Below are 10,215 nucleotides of genomic sequence, written 5' to 3' on the forward strand. Positions count from 1 at the left end.
TGCATCCAAATTGGAAAGAAATAAGTCAATATGTTTTGTTTACAGATGATATAATCTTATATTTAGAATACTCCAAAGACTCTACCAAAAAAAATTAGAACTTATAAACAAATTCAGTAAAGTCAGAGCATACAAAATTAACATACAAAAATCAGTAGCATTTCTGTATGCCAAAAGTAAAAAATATAAAAAAAATTAAAAAGTAATCCCATTTACAATAGCCACAAATAAAATAAAAGGCCTAGGAATTAAGCAAACAATTCAAAAATTGCTATAATGAAAACTATGAAACATTGATGAAAGAAGTCAAAAAGGACACCAAAAATAGATGAATATTGATGTTCATTGATTGGAAGAATTAATATTTTGGAAATATCCATACTACCCAAAGCAATCTACAGATACAATGCAATCCCTATCAAAATACCAATGACATTCTTCACAGAAATGGAAAACACAATTTTAAAATAATAGCCAAAGCTATTCTAAGCAAAATGAACAAAATTTCAAGAATCACATTACCTGACTTAAAATTATACTACCAGCTATAATAAACCAAACAACATGGTAGCAGCATAAAAACAGAAACATAGACCAGTGGAGCAGAATAGAGAACCAACAAACAAATTCATACATCTACAGTGAACTCATTTTTGACAAAGACTTCAAGAACATATACTGGAGAAAAGACAGTATCTTCAATAAATGGTGCTAGGAAAACTGGATATCCACATGCAGAAGAAGGAAACTAGACCCTTATTTCTCATCATATACAAAAATCAACCCAAAATGTATTAACAACTTAAATCTAAAACCTCAAACTATAAAACTACTACAAAAACACATTGGAGAAAATCTCCATGATATTGGTCTGGGCAAACATTTCTTGAATAATATCCCCAAGCACAGGCAACCAAAGCAAAAATGGACAAATGGGATCACATCAAGTTAAAAAACTTCCGCACAGTAGAACTTTCTTGGGAAGAAATATTTGCAAACTACCCAACTGACAAGAGATTAATAACCTAAATATATAAGGAAATCAAACAACTCTACAGGAAAAAACCCTAATAATCTGATTAAGAAATGGTCAAAGATTTGAATAGATATTTCTCAAAAGAAAACATACAAATGGCAAATAAATATATGTAAAAGTGCTCAAACTCGTGGATCATCAGAGAAATGCAAATCACAACTACAATGTATCATCTCACCCCAGTTAAAATGGTTTACATTTAAAAGTCACACAATAACAAATGCTGGCGAGGATGTGCAGAAATGAGAACTCTTGTACACTGTTGGTGGCAATGTAAATTAGTATATTCCCTTCAATAACTCAGCTGGTAGATCAGAGGACCACCAGGGTACACAACTTCTGTAAATTAGTACAACCACTTTGAAAAGAAGTTTGAAGGTTCCTCAAAAAATTAAAAATAAGGCTACAATATGATCCAACTACCCCACTGCTGGGTATATACTCACAAGAAAGAAAATCAGTATACCCAAAAAAATCTGGACTCCTCCCATCTTTGTTGCAGCACTGTTCAAAATATCTAAGATTTGGAAGTAACCTAAGTATCCATTGAAAGACGAATGGATAAACAAAATATGATATTTATACACAATGGAGTATTATCCAGTCACATAAAAAGAATGGGATCCTGTCATTTGCAACAACATGGAGGGAACTGGAGGTCATTATGTTAAGTGGAATTAGCCAGGTACAGAAAGAAAGACATCACATGTTCTCACTTATTTGTGGGATCTAAAAATCAAAACAACTGAACTCATGGAGACAGACAATAGAAGGATGGTTACTAGACACTGAGAAAGGTAGCAGGGGGCTGAAGGGGGTTAGGGATGGTTAATGAGTACAAAAATATTAGTTGAAAAGAGTGAATAATATTCAGTATTTGATAGCATGATAGGGTAACTATAGTAAATAATAATTTAATTATACCTTTTTAAATAGCTGAAAGAGTATAATTGGATTGTTTGTAACACAAAGAATACATGCTTGAGGTGATGAATATTTTTTCTATGGTCTGATTATTATGCATTGCATGCCTGTATCAAAACATCTCATGGATCCCATAAATATATATACCTACTATTTACCCTATACCTAATACACAGATATCAACAAAAGGACACCAGGACATGAAAAGTGTAGAAATATGATACATCCAACAGAATACAATAATTGTCCAACAACAGATTTTAGCACAAAATAAATTTATTAATTGCCTGAAGAGAATTCAAAATTATGATACTAAATAAACTCACTGAGATACAAGAGAAAACAGATAAACAACACCAAAAAAATCAGAAAAGCAATTCAGGATATAAACAAGAAATTCACTAGAGAGATAGCTATCATTAGAAAATAACTGTTTGGTTCTACTGAGCCATAAACAATGCACTAAACATAAATCTCAGAACTGAAGAATTCAATGAATGAAATAAAAATACAACTGAGAACTTCAAAGATAGCCAAAATCAAGCAGAATTTCAGAATTTGAAGATGGGTCTTTCAAAATAATCTTGTCTGACCAAAAAAAGAATAAAAGAAATACAAAAAGCCTGCAAGATATATGGGACACCAGAAAGTGACCAAATATCTGAATTTGGGGTGTCCCAGAAGGTGTAGAGAAGTTTAAAGAATGAAAACCTATTAAATAACATAATAGCTGAAACTGTTCAAGTCTAGCAAGAAATTTAGACATCCAGGTACAGGAAGTTCAGAGATCCCCAAGTAGATACCATTCAAAAAGATTTTCTCCCCCAGCACATTAGAGTGAAACTGTCCACAGTCAAAGAAAATGAAAGAATTCTTTAAACAGCAAGAGAAAACCATCTAGTCATATGTTAGGGAACCTCCATCAGAATAATAGTGAATTTTACAGCAGAAATCTTACAGGCCAGAAAAGAATGAGATGATATATTCAAAGTGCTTAAAGGAAGACAGCTCTCTACTAACAATAGTATAACTAGCAAAGTTATTATTTATAAATAAAAAACACATACTTTCCCAGACAAACAAAAATTGAGGGAATTCATCAGCACAATACCAGCCCTATAAGAACTACTAAAGAAGTCCCACACCTAGAATCAAAAGGATACTATCTACCCTCATGAAAACAGAAGAAAGGATAAAACTAACTGGTAGAGCAGACACACCAATGAGGAACAGAAAGAACTAAAATGTTACCACTGTAGAAAACCTCCAAACCATAAAGAAACAAAAAGAGAGAAAGAAAGAAAAAAAAGGATATACAAAACAATCAGAAAACAATCAACAAAAGGAAAGGAAGAAATCATCACATATGAATAGTAACCTTGAATGTAAACAGATTATATTTTCCACTTAAAAGATATAGACTGGCTGAATGGATAAGAAAATATCACTCAAATATATTATGCCTACAAGCAACTTACTTCACCTTTAAGAATACACATACAATAAAATAAATAAAATTTTCATACAAATGGAAAACAAAAACAAGCAGAAGTAGCTATAATTATGTTAGATGAAATAGACTCTAAGTCAGTAACAGTAAAAAAAAAGACAAAGAAAGTCTCTATATAATGATAAAAACATCAATTCAATAGGAAGATATAACAATCGCAAATATATATGCACCCAACCCCAGAGCACTCAGATATATAAAGCAAATATTATTAGATCTAAAGGAAGAGACAGACTCCAATACAGTTATAGCTGAGGACATCAACCCCCCATTCTTAGCATTAGAGAGATCATCTAGACATAAGAGCAACAAAGAAACATTGGGTTTATATTGTACAATAGACCAAATATGCCTAATAGACATTTACAGAACATTTTGTCCAACAGTTGCAGAAAACACATTCCTCTCATAAGCACATGGAACATTCTCCAGGATAGACCATATGTTACACTACAAAACAAGTCAACAAATTTTTAAAAATAGCAATCATATCAAGTATTTTCTCAGATCACAATGAAATAAAACTAGAAGTCAATAGCAAGAAAAACTTCAGAAATTGTATAAATACATGGAAATTAAGCATGGTCCTGAATAACCATTGGATCAATGAAGAAATTAAGAAGGAAATGATAAAAATTTTTGAAACAAATGAAAGTGAAAACACAACATACAAAAACCTATGAGATACAGTAAAATCAGTACTAAGAGGGGAATTTTATAGCAATAAATGCCTACATCAAAAAGAAGAAAGATTTTTAAATAAACAATCTAACAATTCACCTCAAGAACTATAAATTAAGAACAAACAAAGGCTGGGCTTGGTGGCTCAAGCCTGTAATCCCAGCACTTTGGGAGGCCGAGACGGGCGGATTACGAGGTCAGGAGATCGAGACCATCCTGGCTAACACGGTGAAACCCCGTCTCTACTAAAAATACAAAAAAAATTAGCCAGGCAAGGTGGCGGGCGCCTGTAATCCCAGCTACTCGGGAGGCTGAGGCAGGAGAATGGCGTGAACCTGGGAGGCAGAGCTTGCAGTGAGCTGAGATCCGGCCACTGCACTCCAGCCTGGGCAACAGAGCGAGACTCCGTCTCAAAAAAAAAAAAGAACAAACTAAATGCCACATTAGTAGAAATAAATGCATAAGAAAAATCAGAGCAGACCTAAATGAAATGGACTAAAAAAAAAAAAAAAAGAAAGAACAAAAAAAGTACATATTTTTAAAAGATACAATCAATAAACCACCAGATAGACTAACCAAGAAAAAAAGATGCAATAACATCCGAATAAAAAATAAGTCATTACAACTGATACCACAGAAATACAAAAGATTGTCAGATATTACTATGAACAACTATACACTAAGAAACTAGAAAGCCTTGAGGAAATGAATAAATTTCTGGAACCATACAATCTTTCAAGATTGAATCAGGAAGAAGTAAAAACACTAAGCAGACAATAGTCAGTAATGAGACTGAATCAGTAATAAAAAGTCTCCCAATAAAGAAAAAGTCTAGGACCTTTTGACTTTGCTGCCAAATTCTACCAAACCTCTAAAGAAGAACTAAAACCAATTCTCCTCAAACCATTCCAAAAATTAGAAAAGGGAGGAAATTCTTTCTAATTTGTTCTTTAAAGCCAGCGTTATCCTAATACCAAAACCAAACAAGAGCACAACAAAAAAAGAAAATACAGGCCACTATCCCTGATTAAGATAGATGCAAAACTTCTCAACAAAATACTAGCAAACTGAATCCAACAGCACATCCAAAACATAATACACCACAAACAAGTGGGATTTATCCCAGGGATGCAAGGATGTTTCTACATATAGAACTCAATAAACATGATGCATTAAATCAACAGAATGAAGGATTAAAAATTATGATTATCTCAATAGATGCAGATAAGTTCTTTGATGAAATTTAATATCCCTTCATGATAATAAGTGCTAAACAAATGAGACATAGAAAGAACATACCTTAACATAATAAAGGCCATATATGACAAACCCACAGCTAACATAATACTGAACAGAGAAAAGCTGAATATCTTTCCTCTAAGAACTGAAACTAGACAAAGATGCCCACCCCACTGTCACTAGTCTTATTCAACATAGTACTAGAAGTCTTAGTGAGAGCAATCAGGCTATGGAGAGACATAAAAGGCATCCAAATTGAAAAAGAGGAAGTCAAATAATCTCTCTTTGCAGATGACATGATCTCATATTTAGCAAAACCTAAAGGCTCCATCAAAAAAAAAATCTCTTAGATCTGATCTGATAAGTTCAATAAAGTTGGAGAATACAAAATCAACATATAAAATCAGTAGCTATTCTACACACCAGTAGTGAACTAGCTGAAAAATAAATTGGAAAGCATCCAATTTACAAAATCTATAAAAATATAAAATTCCTAGGAATAAATTTAACTAAGAAGGTGAAAGATCTTTGCAGGGAAAACTACAAAACACTGAAGAAAGAAATTGACAAAGACACAAGCAAATAGAAAGACATCTTGTTTAATTTGTTTGTGTTTCCATAAAGAAACACCTGAGTCTATGTAACTTAAAAAGAGAAAAGATTTATTTGGCTCATGGTTCTATAGGCTATACAAGAAGCATGCCACTAATATCTGTATCAGCTGAGGGCCTTGAGATGCTTCCATTCATGGAGAAAGGGGAAAGAGAAGGAGAGCTGGCTTGTGTAGATATCACATGGCATGAAAGGAAGCATGAGAGACGGGGAAGGTACCATGTTTTTTTTTTAATAAGCAGCTCTCCCAGGAACTAATAGGGTGAAAACTCACACTCCCTCTCCTGGGAGACCATTAATCTATTCATAAGAGATCCACCTTCATGATCAAAACACTTTGCATTAGGCCCATCTCCAACATTGAGGAATAAATTTCAACATGAGATTTGGAGGAGACAAACATCCAAAATATAGAACACCCCATGCTCATAAATCAGAAGAATTGATATTGTTAAGATTATCATACTACCTAAAGGAATGTACAGATTTAATGCAATCCCTATCAAAATACCAATGACATTGACATTTCTTACAAATATAGAAAAAAAAAATCCTAAAATTTGTATGGAACCAAGAAAGAGCCTCAATAACCAAAGCAACCCTCAACAAAACAAAACTGAAGGCATCACACTACCTGACTTCAAAATATATTATAAGTCTATAGTAACCAAATCAGCATGGTATTAGGATTAAAGCAGACACATAGACCAATGAAAGAGAATACATAACCCAGAAATAATTCTATATGTCTATAGCCAACTGATTTTTGACAAAGGCACCAAGAACATACTTTAAGAGGAGTACCCAATACTTTCCCCTTGGGAAGAGGGAAGTATACCCTCTTCAATAAGCAGTTCTGGAAAAATAGGATATTCATATTCAGAAGGACCCTGATCTCTTACCTTATAAAAAATTAACTCAATATGAATTGAAGACTTAAATGTAAGTTTCAAAACTATAAAACTACTGTAACAAAATATAGGAGAAACCCACTAGGATATTGTTCTATGCAAAGAGTTTATGGCTAAGACCCCCAAAGCACAGATAACCAAATAAAAAATAGACAACTGGAAAAATATTAAACTAAAAATCTTCTGAACAGCAAAGGAAACAATCAGCAAAGTGAAGAAATAACCTGTTGAATAGGAGAAAATATTTCCAAAATATTCATCTGATGAGGGACTAATGTCCAGAATATACAAGGAATTCGAACAATTCAAAATCAAAAATGATCTATCCTATTGGAAAGTGGGCAAAGGATCTAAATAGACATTATTTAAAAATACATGCAAATAGCCAAACAGTATGTAAAAAATGCTCAACATCACTAATCATGAAGGAGTGCATATGAAAATCACAGTGAGATATCACCTTCCCCCAGTTGGAATTGCTATTATCAAAAAGACAAAAAATAACAGATGCTGGGGAAGATGCAGAGAAAATGGAACTCTTATACACTGTGGGAATGTAAATTAGTATAGCCATTATAAAAAACAGTACAGAGATTTCTCAAAAAAAAAAAAAAAAAAAAACTCACACAACTAAAAATAGAACTGCCATAGGATCCACCCATTTCACAACTGGGTGTTTATCCAAAGGAAAGGAAATAAGCATATCAAACGGACTCATGTTTATTGCACTTCCATGTTTATTTCAGCAGCATTCACAACAGCCATGGTATGGAATAAAACTAAGTGCCCTTCAATGGATGAATGTATGAAGAAAATGTATATATGCACAATGGAATGCTATTTGGCCATAAAAAGTTAAAAATATCATTTGTAGCAATTGAATGAAAATAAAGGTCATTATGTTAAGTGAAATAAGCCAGACACAGAAATACAGATATCTCATGTACTCATATGTGGGAGTTTAAAAAGGTGATCTCATGGAGGTAGAGAGTAGAATGATATTTAACAGAGGTTGGGAAAGATGGGGGGGGTGTGAGGAAGTGAACAGATGTCGGTTAATGGATACAAACATACAGTTGAATAGAAGGATGAAGTTCTAATGTTCAATAGTAAAGTAGGGTGACTATAGTTGACAACAATATATTGTATATTCAAATGTAGTTAGATGTGAGGACTTGAAATGTTCTTAACACATAGAAATAATAAATGATTATTGTAATGGATATCCTAAATATCCTGACTTGATCATTATAAATCCTATGCATGTAACAAAATATCACATGTATCCCATAAGTATGTACAAATATTATGTATCAATGAAAAAGAACAGGTGCCTTTGCAATTCAGTATGAGTATATTTTCCCATTGAAATACTTGTACATGTATATATATCATATAGAAGTAATATATAGATAATTTTATGTTTTATTCATACATAAGTTTATATTTGTAGTTTATATTCATGAGAATAAATGTTAAGATGAATAAGTAAAGAGACAAAATATTTTATGGGATGGTACAAGAAGCAGTGGGAGAAAGAAATTTCTATCTCTAAATACACACATTGTAAACAAAGATAGGTTGAAAATCTGTCATCCAAGCTTTAATCTACAGAAGGTAGAAAAAATCAAGGTGAAACCATATAAAGTGAAAAGATGGAAATAATACATAGCAGAAGTTAATGAAGTAGCTTGCAAAATATCAGCAAAGGCAAGAATTGATTCTTTAAAATAGATTATTGATAATGATATGTGCTAGAAAAAGTAAAGCAAGGAGGAATGTTATAAAGTTAATTTTGGATAGAGTGTACTTACTAAGTAGTGTATTTTTAGCAAAAGCATAAAAGACATGAATAAGTCATGCATTTACTTGAGGCATTCCAAGCAATGAGACCAGAAAGTTTAACGGCCCTGAGGTAGTAGCTTGTCAGACTTGCTCAAAAAACAAATTGCATAACAGTAGGGGAGAGCATAAGAGATAAAATCTGAAAAGAAATTGCAGGCTAGATCATATTGCTCAGGTGTATACTATAAGCAAAATAAGTCATGCCTACAAGTTAAATAGATTCTTACAGAATTCCTCTGGCTACTGTGCTAAGAATAAATATACTAGGTCAGAAGTAGGAGGACAAATCCTAACCCCAGTGCAATAATATAGGTGAGATACAATCGTAGTAGTAATGCTGGAGTTGACATATTAGTTTCTGAACTTATTTTGTGAGCAGAGCCATCAGAATTTGTTGACATATTAAATTTTTTCTAATATCCTGAAAATGAAAGAAAAAACAGTCAAGTACATGCCTAAGCTTTTATGCGGACCAGTTGTAAGAATGAACATTGATTAAGGTGAGAAAATCTGTAGAAGGAACAAGTTTGTAAATAAATACCAGGAGCTCAGATTTGGGCATGTTAGAATTTAGTGCATACTGGACATCCAAGTGGAAAACCTGAGAAGAGAATTGAATGTGAGAGGAATTCAGAATAGAGGTACATACCCTGAGGCTTGAGTTACAAATTCTGGGCTCTCCAGCATATAAAATATTTTTTAAATATCGGAAATAAATGGGTGACATTAAGGAGAGCATATAAACAGAAAAAAAAGTGAGTAAGTTCAAGGACTCATCCTGGAGCATTCTTAGAATTCTGAGAGGAGAGAAACCTGTAAAGGAGGTGAGGAAGCAGTAGGAAGAAAGGCAGGAGGAAAACCAGAAGAGTATTTCACATGTGCAAAATGTTTAAAAGAGGAAAAAATAAATTAACTGTGTCAAAATCCACTGATGAAGACAATGTCTGAGAAAAGATGAGTGGCTTTATCAATTTTTATATAGGTCACTGTACACATTGAGAGAAGCAGCAGCAGTTGATTGTTGTAAGAAAAACCTAATTGTGTTGTGTTCAGAAATAAACAGTAGAAGAGAAATAGGAGATATCAAGAATAAACATTCTTTCAAGGAGTTTGGCTTCTGCTGGAAAGGATATTCTTCTGATTTCTGCTAGCAAAAGTAATCTTTTAAATCTGAGCACACTTAGAAGATAATTTCAGTTAAATATTGAATGTTAATAATAACATTTCTAACAAAGAAAGCAGTAGAAACAATAACTGTTTTTCAATTTTAGCAAATGCACTGAAAAAAATGCTTGGTATTTTCTAATTTTCTAATTTCCTTCCTTTCATACTTTAGCTACTGTGTTTTTCTTCTTGTTAGCCTTTTAAAGTAGTTTTTACATTTTATATGATTATCTGAGAACTGGGTATTTTATTGCTTCACATATTTTCATCAAAATATGATGACTTCCATTTAC

The sequence above is a fragment of the Papio anubis genome, unplaced genomic scaffold, assembly GCF_008728515.1.
Source record: "Papio anubis isolate 15944 unplaced genomic scaffold, Panubis1.0 scaffold383, whole genome shotgun sequence".
Lineage (NCBI taxonomy): Eukaryota > Metazoa > Chordata > Mammalia > Primates > Cercopithecidae > Papio > Papio anubis.